This window comes from Cyprinus carpio, unplaced genomic scaffold (assembly GCF_018340385.1).
Source record: "Cyprinus carpio isolate SPL01 unplaced genomic scaffold, ASM1834038v1 S000006694, whole genome shotgun sequence".
In the NCBI taxonomy this organism is placed as follows: domain Eukaryota; kingdom Metazoa; phylum Chordata; class Actinopteri; order Cypriniformes; family Cyprinidae; genus Cyprinus; species Cyprinus carpio.
This window is the reverse complement of record NW_024879306.1, coordinates 1286079-1299981: the sequence shown is the minus strand read 5'-3', so window position 1 is coordinate 1299981 and position 13903 is coordinate 1286079. Positions and strand designations below refer to the sequence as shown.

At 39.6% G+C, this 13903-nt stretch overlaps 1 pseudogene; it reads right to left on the bottom strand.

Annotated features, from left to right (window-relative positions):
• Positions 1–778: 778 nt before the first annotated feature.
• Positions 779–3531, bottom strand: LOC122144482 (annotated as a pseudogene).
• Between the last annotated feature and the right edge of the window lie 10372 nt (positions 3532–13903).

Here is a 13903-nt window from a genome sequence, read left to right as displayed (position 1 = left end):
ATCCTTTAATGGTGAAATCTTTTATGATCTGGATGCAAAGACTGTCATCCTTCAAAGCCAATTTATTCTGGTCCGGATCCCTCTGAGCCAAAATTACTAAAACAGTAAAGAGCTCTGCAGTAATCCTAGTACATTCCACAGAGACTAATAAAGTCTCTACAGTAGAACATCTAATATCAAACTGCATATGTAGGGAAAGTTTGTGTGCAGAATTGTAGATACTTTGAAATATGGTTTCATTCATACTGGACAGAAATTTAAACTGAAATGACTAAGATCAAACGTCACACCACATGAAGACAAGTTTCCCACGCATTAGACTAATAAACTTCTATGATTTTTTTCCACGTGTCATATGTCATTTGTGGGCAAGTCATGGCCTAACGGTTAGAGTGTTGGACTTGCAATCCAAGGGTTGTGAGTTCAAGTCTTGGGGGCGGCAGGAATTGTAGGTTGGGGGGAGTGCATGTACAGTGCTCTCTCCACCGTCAATACCATGACTGAGGTGCCCTTGAGCAAGGCACTGAACCCCCAACTGCTCACCGGACACCGCAGCATAAATGGCTGCCCACTGCTCTGGGTGTGTGTGTGTGTTCACGGTGTGTGCACTTTGGATGGGTTAAAATGCAGAGCACGAATTCTGAGTATGGGTCACCATACTTGGCTGTATGTCACATCACTTTCACTGAATGACTGGATAAAGGTTTTTATAATCTTTCAATCAAGATCACATTTACATAGAGTCATTTCTAGTCAAAAAACAACAACTCAGAACCAGTTGTTTGCATATTTCTCTATATTTAAATCTACTTGGATACATTTTTAGGGTAAGAATACAACAAAATATATGCTTCATATATTGAATATTCAATACACTATATAAGACATTCTTTCCCCTTTTTTGTACATGTGAAAAAAAAACAAGATCTGCAAAATACAAAGCAGTGAATACATGATACAGAAAGCATACAGTGATAAATGCACAGAAAGAAAATTATTTAAAAAGTTTGAAATGACAGGAAAAAACATTTCAATGTCCTTCAGGAAACAGTTTCCTTTAAACTGTATAATCAAAAAAAAAAAAAATCTCATATTTACACAAAAAGCGCAATCAATTACTTTTAGTAATGATTTAGGAGAAAAAAAAAAGCTGACCTAAGGCTGCTTGTTTTATTATCAATAACTACCGCAATGGTATGTCTATGCACAGATTCTTTTATGCTCCAAATTACCAGGTGATCAAAATCTTGTCTGTTTCTCTTCTCCCACATGACTTCCTCTCAGTCTTTAGCACCAAGTGAGGTTCGTTTCCTACAGCATCACAGCACAGATGGTATGCTATAACAAAGCGTGATTTGAATAGATAAATTTTAAGAAATAAAAGCAGGAAGAAAGGCCATCTGACATCTAATCCAGGCTCAGGCTAGACACGGTGGTTATAGTGTTGGACATGAACAAGCATCTGAGCTGTAGTGCTGGTTTCTTCCGTTTCACAGCCACTCTTCACATCACTTGTTTTATGTGCATCTGTGTCACAAGCGTTGATGTTGGTTCCTGTAAGTGAATGCAGTGATGTTTGCTCAGCTCTGTGTGGTCGTGGGGTTCGTCTGTGTGCTCGGTGTGTTCTCTGCAGCCCTGTTAACTGTCTGATCCACAGAAACCTCAGGAGATTCAACCTTAATAATAGTCACATCCTGTAAAGACATCGCTGGCTGTACGTTCGGCACCATGGTCACTCCCGGCTGAGAGGTCACCACAGTTACAGGAGCTGAGGAGGCAGTGGTGGTGATGTTGGAGGGCACGGCGAGCTTCAGGACCTGGGCGTTGCTGGTAGATACGGTGACAGGGGATAGCGTGCTCAGAGTGATGGGAGTGCCGGGTTTGCCAGGCATGGTGGGAAGGGTGATGAACTGCAAGGTGATTCTCTCACCGCTTTGGCCCTGAGCAGGCACTAGCGTTGGCACGGCCTGGAGAACCACTTTGCCTGCACTGTTACCCCCAGTGACTGAGTTGGGCACAGAGAAGATCGGCGAGCGGATGGTGGGAGAGTTGACAGTTACTGTGGAGATTTTCTGACCCTGTGTTGTCATGAGTACAGGAACCTGCATGGCAAGCCTCACTGTCCTGGAAACAACCAAAAAGCATTGGTATACGTGTAAGTGTTAAACTTTTATACACTATAGGGCCATATCAAAAAAGCAATTTACACAAAAGACATTTTGATACAATACCCAGGGCTGTTGCTATGTTGTCTGGCGACTGGCTGCCCGGTCATAAAGGCATCTTGTCCTGAGGTTAGATTGATGACTTTAGGTACAGCAGAAGAGGGAGAGACCAGCATCCCTTTGCCTTTTGGATTGCTGCGATTGGATGCAGCTGGGCTTTCTCTCTTTCCTTCATCAATGCTGTCATCCATATTGTCATCATCTATGAAAACAATGTCTTTGGGCATCTCCTTAAACTGATACACAAGTCTTTGGCCTTCCACTTTTGATAAAATGCCCTTTGATAGTAATACCTACAATAATTAATAAATAAAATAAAAAAAAAGAAGAAGAAAAAAAAAAAATAATCAAGATTGCTAGCACAATTTTCTATTTAAATTTTTGTTTTATTAAACAACAGACATTACCTGAGTGCTCTCCCCCATTGTCTCATAGTTCATGTCAGGTTTATTCTTATGCCTGCCCCATAATTTAGACACCGCTTTGGAGTCCACAAGTTTGAATATGCCCTTCTCTTTCTGAGTCCACTTAATGTACTTTGGACAGGTTTCCTTGTCCTGCAGAAGGTCCAGTAGGAACTCCCACAGGTAAGTGGTTGAGCCTGTAAGAGACACACTTAAGATTTGTGGCACCAGAAAATAAAATTCTCTTGCACAAATAAACAAACAGAAACACTAACCCTTGCTGTCTTTGATTTCCTCTTATAGACCCATATCCAGAGAACCATCACAGAAACTCCGTGGAGTTCTGGGTTTTCGTCCTGCTGAAGAAGATCACAGAAAACAAATGAATCTCTTCTAGAAAATTACACAGTTTTTGAACTATGCTATGTTGACTTTTCCACTTAGTTAATGCAATTAAGAAATTGAGTTGAAAGCGAACTTTAAGCACACATGCATTGTACTATAATATTAAGCAATAATCATGCATTAGTTTCCAAACATATCTGTATTTCATGGTTTTGGGTAATAGGAAGTGTGGGTTCACCTCTCTTTTTCTTCTTCAACAAATCGGTCTCCTGCAGGACAACAATATCCTTGGCAAACAGGTCCCATATCCTCTGAGCTCACTTCCACCTCCATCTCAGATAAAAGCTCCTCTGCAGAGATTGAGATCTATTGTTAATTTTATTCTTCATACAAAATTGATATACAGAGTAAGTAAGGCCTGTATTCCAGCATGCAGTAAATGTGTAGATGTAAATCACACCTGTGCTGCGATCCCCCTGCAAGCTGGCTGGTGAATCCATGTGCAGCAAAGCTTCAGCTGCTTCAATAGTTTTATCATGCACAGAGACCTCCACTAATAAAGAAAAAAAGATTTTTTCTTGCACAAAAAAAGTAACAAATATAATCATTTTTAATACACTATTCTAAATCAAGAAATACTTTTGCTATGTTTAAGACTATAATGTGAAACAGATGTTACAAAAAACTGATACAGAAGATTTAAAATTGATTGCTTCTGAAAGAGCATTCTACGTTCAAAAACATGTTCCTGTATATAAACTAATAAATTGGCGGTAAAGAAAAATATAGTTCTATTTCGATGTGTTCATTGGCTGTACGAAACAATACTAAGCGCTCATTGGCCAGGAGTCCTGTCACTCAACGACCTAGAACGCTTATAAGTACATTTCCGCTTTGAGCTTCGAAAACGAAAAGCGTATTTTTAATCATATTTTTGATATACTGCCAACGTGCTTGAATAGTTCTCTACATCAAAGAAAATATATCGAAACGTTATAAAACCACACGTTCCCGAAGTTTTCTGCAACAATCTCGCGCAAGTCTCATAAAACCAAAAGCTGTCAATTCAAATTTCTTGCATGACAATTTTAATGTAAAAATGCAATCCCGCAACAGTTATCCTTCAAAATATACCGCAACCAAAATCTGTCAATCATTATCGTCTTCGTTAATCTAGAAAAGACATCAATAAAGAGCAGAACCGTTAGCTGATTTAAACAAACAATCAAAGCAACAAAATTACACGGCTGCTACAAAACATTTAAAGCCTCAAGCTCTACCAAGAAACCCTGTTAAACAGTAAACCCCGTATTAAACACTATAACACACAGCGTGTCTAAGACTCAAAAAAGAAAACAAACACACTTCCTGGTTCCCAACAATCAGCATCAATCCGCTAAGAAATCATCAGAACTGACAGTAAACGAACCAATTTTAAACTACACACAACACCAATGGCTAATATTACTCTACAAACACAGAATAAAAGTCCCGCTAAAAACTAAATAGCAAGAAATTAGTATTACTTAAACTTGGCGCACGGCTTAAAACGACAGCTCTTCTTCACTTCCTGGTTGTCAAGCGCTTTTGCATCCTTCACTTCAGCGCGAGCCAGCGCGCATTACCTCAAATCACGTGACACGCTTCTGAGACGAGCGAGGGGGTTTTTATTGTTGTTTACTAGCTTTGCCGAGTAAAATATGGTCTTTAGTACATTTCAACTGAGCAGTCATCCCAGCTTCTTGCTGTTTAAAAACGATAAATTATCTCCTCGCCAATATTATATCAATAATTACCAATATTTCTCAGTCTTTGGTTACAATGAAGACAATGCAACTATATATAAGCCTCTTTTTCTGCGTTTTAAAAAGGAACATACATTCTGAGCAGTCAGTGTTGTATTTCGCATCTTTGAGAACAGAGAACAAACACAAATTATTACAAAACCATTGTTTACATCAAGATTAGTGTTGGTATATACCTATTTACACCTTTCCCAAGTGTTTTCAAGTGTAATAATCCTACAAATTATAAGATTTGTTTTTGTTTTTTCTAATTTGTATCGTTTATTACTTCCGCAAAAACGCCACAAGATGTCCCTCTTTAGCTGTTCCTGCTGTTAAAAGAAAATAAAATATTGGGCATATTTGGAAATCATGTTTGGTGGTAAAAAACATGTCCATTCAAAGTCAATGCAATCATGCTTTTCTGGGTTTTCAAAATTAGGTTTATTGTTTAGTTACACACACACAAAAGCAAGTGCCACAAGTTGACCTCACTGATTGCTCTTTCAAGCAAACGAATAATACAACATTTTCCTTGCTTGGAAACAAAGCCCTCTGAAAATTGTGAGAATTATTGCTTACCTGCCATCTCCGGCAACTCAGTCTCCACAACTTGTTCCCCAGCCACATCCTGCACCAGGTAGGTATTCTGATCATCATAGACTAACACCTGAGCAGCATAACACTGCTCCCCATCAGCACTATTCACCTGCTCCACATCACTGCAGGACAGTCCTTCTCTCCGTCAGCCTCCATCCCATCAGGACAAACCTCCTGGCCAAAAACAAAACAAACATTTTCAGTTTCCTTAAAATGGTAGATTTTAGTTCAGCTGCAATTCTATATGGAGTGTATATTTTGTACAAGTGCAGACTTCACCTGCTGAGAGCTTCCTCATCTCCAGCGGACATACTCCAATATATTCCCTCCACATTACAAATCACCACAGAGGTCATGACTCATTCCTCTGTGTCAGAACCGCACTTATCCACTGCGCCCCATGCTGATGACCTTGAGTGAGTCACAGCCTGAGAAATCAAAAACAAAAACAACACGGGTAAATGCGGTGTGAAACACATTGTGCTTATCTCTAAAAAAAAAAAAACATTAATTACGGTAAAAACATACCCCTCAACAAACTGTTCAGATAAACCCTTGTAAGTTAATTATAATTTTTAGAATTACATAAATAAATGTCATGTGAACTAATCATGGGACTAATTAGGCAAGTCATGATGCCTTTTCAGTTGGCATGCAAATAAGTAATATTCTTACTAGATCACAAGCAGACCTTCAAGCAAAAACAATGCACACACATTGCAGAAACAAAAAAAACAAAAATAAGAACGAAGAGGCCTGTATCCTGTTGTCGCAAAACTGATCTCAGCCCAATCATAATCACTGTTTTAGTTTTTCTCAATAAAAAAAAAAACCACTAAGGGTTGCCGATTTCATGCCCCATCTTTGCATATATTTTTCTCTAATGTGTAAGCCCTTTATCAATCAGTTTTTCCATCAAGTATAACAAAATGTAAACACGACACAAGGGGTCTGTTACTATGACATTCAAATAGCGCCCCCATTCTCCTGCAATAACATTTAATTCAACTTATTTTTTTTTTTTAAAAGGAGTGGACAAATGTTAAGCACCAACCATGCAAAGAACGTAAATCAAAACTAAATTATAAACTTTTCAAACACTGTATATGACCCGAATTATTAGATCGATAAACAACGCCTGTTGTACAAACAGCCGCGTTCCACATACCTTCAAATTATATTCTAATTAATGAACTTTAACCTCTTATGTATGTATGCATGGAAAAAATAGGAATTTACTCACCGTTTGTGGCGATTTCTTGTCGTTGGGTGAAGCTCAGACAGTCGAGTGCACTCTGTCAGAAGGTTAGCATGCTAACCATGCTAATGGACAGATGACTGGCTGACGATAAAGCTTGTCAAATTGCGTAAACTGCACGCTGAAATAAGCACGCGTGCAGGCGCATAAACCAGATGGCCTATTTGATCAATGTAAAATATGAAAATAAATCAGTTTTGGCAGGCTGCGTTGGTGTAGTAGGTAATGTTTTGCGTAGCGCAGGTTTTCGGGCCTCCAGTTGCAGGTTTCCGACCGACGAAGAATGCGCAGCGACCGGAAGTGACGTCACACACCCCCCTTGTCAGGTGCGAGCGCGCACAAATTCCAGCAGCCAATTTAAAAACACAACAAAATAGGATAGCGATCATGACATAAACTATTTATAATACTATCAAAATAAATAGTCATAATACTATGTTTAAATTGCAATGTTCTGAGGGAGATAGCAGGAGATATAAATAGATATATGAGAGTACAGACATTGCTATGCCTTTGCATTGTATTCAAATATACATATATAATTGAAATGGTAATCTGTACAGTCGTAACCTCCAAACTTAAAAATCTTTATTAATATCCTTAAGAATTTTCCCAAATAGGGCCAATTTTCCAAAATCACAATCTGCGTTATTAAAAGGAATCTGCACCAAGCGTCTGATAATCACAGGGTGGAATTGTACACATTTGTCAAAAGGTTGGTGACCGACTTGGGACACCAAAAGCCAAGGGCCCCAGATACAAACACATTAGCGTTGTGTGATGATAAACCATTGTACACAAGATTAATGTATGAACGATTTTTAGAATTAGTGCAATAATAAATTTGATTTTTCATGTTCTAATCTGTATCATGGGGACCATAAATTAAAACGCCACAATCTGTCCCTCTTTAACTATGTTCCCTGTTAAGAAAATAAAATATTGGGCATTTGGAAATTCATGTTTGGTGGTAAAATCCATAAGGCTTAATTTCCAATTCAATCATGCTTTTCGGGGCAATTAGGTAAAGGCGTTATGGTGGTTAGTTACACACACATGGCAAATTCTCCACACGTTGAACACCACACTTTCGCATCTTTGAACCCTTTTTTTTAATTTGTTTTTCTTTTATTGCTGTCTTCAAGTGGATAACAGTGAATAATACAACTTGTTTTCATCTTACCTTTCATGCTTGGCAGAAACAAGCCTGTGAAAATTGTGACCAAAGTGATTGCTTACCCCCATCAAAGCCAATCACTGTTCCAGAACTTTTTCCTCAACCATGCGCATGCACCAGGTAGTTGAATCATCTAGATAACACTAAGGGTTGCGATAACTGACGCAAATCCACATCATACATCTGATGTGTTGCTTGACCTTGTTGTTGGTGTTGTGTTCGGTTCGGTGTTCTCACAATGTGTTCCATCAACAGTGCCTTATCTCCGTCAGCCCACTCCATGCTATCAGGGCAACAACCTCAAAAAAAAGACCCAAATTGTTAAACTAACTTTATCACAGTTTGTCCTGTCAACCCTCAAGAGTCAAGACGTTTACTGGGTGTGTCAGAAACTGCCAACATACTACCAACGGCGAACCCAATTATGACAGTTTTTGTTATGTTGTCCTGGCCATGACAAGTAGCAGGTGGTACTATCCCAACCCGTAGAGGCTACTGCCTTCCTCTCTCGCACGCTCGTAATCCCAAAGACAGACCTCGTGTCGGGGTACATACTTCCAACCCAATTTTTTTCCGTGTGTTTGAGCCATATAAGGCCACGATGTCATAGACTCATTCTGTGTGGACAGAATGGGTGCCCGGTTAACGTAACTTCAACCATCCAATAAACCATTCCTTTTTTAGACGTCACACTGCTAAAATAGAAATCAAATTTCAAAACATGATGATGGGGGAAAATCGGAAATTCAGAGCCAAGCCTGTCTCCTTAGCACCAAACACTGTTGTGTGACACTGCAATGCTGCGATCTATGAGTCGTTGTAAAAGGTCACTCAGTTTTAAAGACACTGATTATGATATCTAAAACATACCCGCTATAAAGCGAACGAAACTGTCCCGCGCTTCACATAAACCCTTTAAGACTTTCGATTCTAATAATTGAGAAAAAGTGCTAAATAATGTCAGGTGAACTAAATCATGGGACGTAATGTGGCCCATCCTGGGATGGTTAAAGAAAAGTAGTTAGGTCGTTGGGTGTCGAGTACCAACGTTTGTCAAATGCGTATGCTTGATTGCAGACGCCATTCGGATCCATTGGGCTGCAAAGCGCCCTTTAGCGCGTTGGGACATCTCGTGATTTTTATAACACTCAATGCTCGGTAGTCAATATGCAAAACACTTACTGCCCGTTCAGAAACAAAAGTTGTAATTCGTAGCCAAATGCGTCACTGGACGTAAACAATGTATCAAAAATGTTGACGTTACTTGCACTGTTGTCCAAAAGTGTGTCATGCCCCGAATGAGCCAAGCGGAAAAGGTGTTCAGTACTCCCTGAGAGGCATGAGGCTAAAAAGCCCCCAACAAAAATGTTTTTTCCTCCCGGAGAGTGAGAAGCCTGCTTTTGTCTGCGGGTTTTTCGGTGGTACAAGACATTTCAGGTGCCCGGCGCGCCATCTTTGACAAATGTCCCGCGCTCTCCCGGTCACATAAACTGGTTTTATTCTCAATGATGAACGGATGGCTAGCTTTTTAACGCCATCAACCTTCCCCACCCAAGGTAAAATCGTTCCATCAGTACACTCGAAATCCAAAATGCTGTTTTCTTCTGCCCCATTGCTAGGTACAAGTTTTGTTCACAGCACCAAGGGGTCAAGGGATAAGTTACCAAGCCTCTCTTCGACACGTTCAGAAATAGACCGAGGTAGGCCCCGTTGTTCATTCAGGAAGTTGCGAGTATATCAGGTTGACTCACAGTGAAGGACCCAGTATGTTCTTCCAACTAAAAGCTTTCGCTGGACTTCTTGTTTGAACCGCATCATGATTTTAGTCCGGATTTTGTCCACCATCTGCACCGCTGTCACAGACCCCCTGTGCAGGTGAAAGCTTAAGCGCGCACAAATCTGAAACGCTAGAATTTTAGGCTTTGAAGTGGGCCGGCTTTAGAATTCCACACTGGCGTATCATGAAACACGATTTGGTCGTCTGATGCGATAACACAATCCCACTTTAACTGATTCTCACTGTAGCCCAAACTACGCGTTCGTGAAGCAGAGGTGGGTTCCAAGTTCCGAACTATCCCTATCAAAATAGCTGGGAGGTAAGATAATAAGTAATGTCATTAACATTTCGTTAACCGGTGTCAGTCCGAGGCTGCTGGATGAGCCTAAATAATGAGGAAGCATTTGACGAAAGAGACCTGGCAGGACACATTTAGGCTCTAGACTTTAGTGCTCAGAGCATCGCATCACCTCCCTTGTGTAATACGGTAGCCATTGTACGCTTTCCAGTGCCGTGTTGCTGTGTTAGAGGGCCGCACGACTGGGAAGCAGGGTTCGAACGAGAGCTGTCTCTGGATCGCCTCCAAGACATCACAGGTGTTTGGCTGTTGGGCAATGCCCCATTGCAGTATTTCGTTATAACTTCGAGAATGACAGTATTAAATTGATCCTTGTCTGCTCCTACGGGTCCTGTTTTATGTAAATAGAAAGGTCGTGAACTGCTGGCGAAACGTACAGGTGTAAGGGGCTATAAGCCGTGGCCCTGTTAAAATTGTTTAGATAATCTGACAGGAAAGATACTGTCCTTATGCTGTTCACTATTCTTTGATTCAATGTCAAAGGCATTCCCGATGACAGGGGGCCAAGGCTATTTCCTTTTGCAACCTGGCAGATTCTTTTGGGTTGGGCTGGAATCTGATGTTATGTAATGTTGCATAGCGCTCCGTTGTTAGAAAAATGCCTGAACCCGGGCAGAGCTCCCCCCCCCACACTCGAGCTGAAATAAAGTCCATTGGACTAGTATGTAAGAACTGCAGAAAGGTCAAAAGGTCGTATAATCGTGATGGTAGTAAGATGACAGGATGGCGCATGACGTGTCACCAGTAGGCAAAACCCACGCAGTGTGATCAATTTTGTGTTACGGTTTTCCTGACAGCGATCCCCTCGGATCGGGGGCAATTTTAGACACGAGAGTTGCTCAGGTTGCCGGTGTGAAAAAACAACTGCTTAACCACCCCAAGGGGCTTGTTGAAAGATGTTTAATAGAACCTTAGGCCAGCATGATGGTAATCCCGCGAGGTCTGAGGAAAAGTGGGTACAGTGCTACGAGATGCGATACAAACTGTCATCCTGTTCAAAGGTATGCTCCATGTTTACCTGATGTTTTGGTTTGTATAGCAGGGCAGTGGATATGATGTATGGTGAAAGTCGAATGTTTGCCTAGCAAGTATGGAAAATGAAACAGCCTTTAAGCACTGACAGATGCTGTAATCTGTACAGTCGTCCCCAGCCAAGCTGTAACAGAGTTTATAATCACAAAGAGCCTTCGTATTAATATGATTATCAATTTTGGCCACAAACATAGGGTGCGAGGGAAGAGAAAATTTAAATCACACGCCCTATAGGGTATCTGTTGTACAATGTACGTCTAGTTCAAGAAAGGTTCAGGAGGAACTGTCTTTCACCGCCAATTTGAATGTTGCAAGCAAAACTCCTTTTCCAACTGGTCTGGGAACATGAATTCATGTGAGGACAGTGGTGGCCTTAGCGTAGCAGGTTGTCCTAAAGCAGTTGGTCTGCATTTGTGTCCTTTTTGACGGTCGCCTATAAGGGGCCTGCAGACCTGAAAGCTTGAATCATTGACGGTAGTGTTCAAAAGGAGCATTGCTTCGAAGACATTGTCCAAGGGAAAGTTTCAGTCCAGATGAAGGACAGAGTTGTTGCTTCTGCAGTTTATCCTGCAGTTTGTCATAGCGAAATGAAAATGACGGTATAGCCATCTCATAAATAATGCCATGAGAAAGTAGAGCAATAGATATTGCATAGAGGAGAAACCGTCAACCAAAAAATGGTTGGTTCAGAATAATAAGACAGTCTTATGTATCCTTGTAGCAAATGAAATATCATTACTGATGCTGTAAATGTATATGAGGCAACAGTGCATGCGTAGGCATTATACTATTGTTTTAAATGCCTTTACGCATACAGGCCAAGGATATAAATTAAGCATTTTTTTTGGTTGATATATCCTTAGGTCTTTAAAAGTTTTATTTCCTTTTCATTACTTTGTTTTTCCTGTTTCATTTTCAATAATCCGTCTGCATTTTCTGTTTCGACCAATCCACCACAATAACCCCGTTTTAAACTGATTATAATAATCTATACTTCTGACTCATCCCTTTTTTTTTTCTCAATAAAATGGTTTAAAGGCTCAATTAAGAGGTTTTATCTCAACTGTAAATCATTGCTATTTCATGAAGAAAGCCCATCAGAACATGCTCAGGAAAAAATGTAGAAACACTGGATACAACTATGAATGGGGCACCAGTGTGCACCAGCCAAGCAGCTCACAAAAAGGAAACCTCAGGTATAGGTAAAATTGTACAGATGTATAGGGCCCCATTCCTAGATTTTGCCTGTGGGCCCCAATTCACTAAATCTGCCCCTGATCACACAGAAATGTTCTCAACTCTTTATTTTTTTTCCTTTATACATTCTAGTTAAAAAAATACAATAAACGCTAGTTACGGGCCTTACGTGTGAAAGGTGAACCTTCAAAAGGAGCACATCCTGTGTATTAAATGAATTCGGCTAACCCTGAACACAAAATAAAAAAAGAACGCCATGAACACACCCTTTATACTAAACCATACTTCAACATTATTCCCCTCACATTCCATTATTAAAGTTTGTATCTCTTACCTATCCACACTTATAAGGGTCCTTTGGAACATGAAGGAGAGTAAGAAACAAAATTGTTAGGTATGTTTATTTTTTTTTTTTAATCTGACATTAAGTTTCGTCTTGAGCTCGATATAGTATACTCTTGTCCTACCATCATTCCAAAATCATCAAATCAAATGAGCATCAAAACTAGTATCAAAGTTAAGTGTAACATTTTCCATAATAGGTTTGGTGATGGGGTGACCACCTAAGAGAGAACAAGAAACCAAAGGCAAAGGGACGAAGCAGTGGGTTTACCTTTTTTGATAATATTGTAATGTCAGCCTTTAAAAATTAATACTGGAATGTGACTTGTTAACATAGGGCTTATTGTTGTATTGATAATATTGATAAATGGTTATTCTGTTTTGTGCATTGTTGTTTTTTTGTTGACCTATTTTCATGTCACACTGGTAAGGTTAGGTTGGTTACTAGAATACTGGTTTTTAAAGGAGAACACTGTGCTTATTTCAGGCTGAGGTTAGGAGAGGTTAAACATATAAAAAATGGTGTTCAAATTCATAAATACTGCAAATGACAAATAGCATATATTGAAGCTAGAGGAGAACCTGAAGTCTTAACCAAAAAAATTGGTGGTTCAGCATGCAGATAACGACAGTGTTTGTGGCACAATGTTTAGCCTAGCTGGTATTGTAATATTGACATGGCGTTTCCCAAGACATGTCCTCAAAAATGTGATGTTTGAGGTAGGGTTCACTATTAGTATAGGCTCCAATGTGCAGTTTGACTCAAAAAGAATGGTAGTTCCATTTAAAAAGGGTATAAAGATAGGTCACAACAAACATTGTATTGTCTCACATCAAAGTGACGTGAAAGTTCACATGAAGTAACCACTCTCCCCAGTGGACCAGCATGATAAGTGGAAAGAGTCGGAAGGAAACAGCCTTCTGGGCCCATAAGGATTACTGAAATCCAGGGGGTCATGTAAGTAAGAAAAGGGCGAGGCACATCACTAATTCTTTATCAGGTGTTTAAACCAGTTTACTATCCCCGAACGTCTGACTGCTCCCAATGAGAAAAAAGACAAAACAAGAATGAAAATGCTCAATATACAGTCCTTTCAATGGTTTGGGGTCAGAGTAAGAGTTCCTAATGTTTTTTGAAAGAATCTTTTGGTGCTCATAAAAGGCTACATTTATTTGATTTGAGAATACAGTTAAAAATTACATATTGTGAAACCATTTATAATATATTTTAAAATCCAAGTATTATACATATAGAACTATAATAAAAGGTTTACCAATTTCGAACATTAAATTTGATAAAACTATCAAAATTTCATTATAAAATATATTATATACTATATTAGTAAAAAAAACGAAAAATACATGCATTTTCACAATGTTACCTTTTTTAGTTGGCGCTAATGC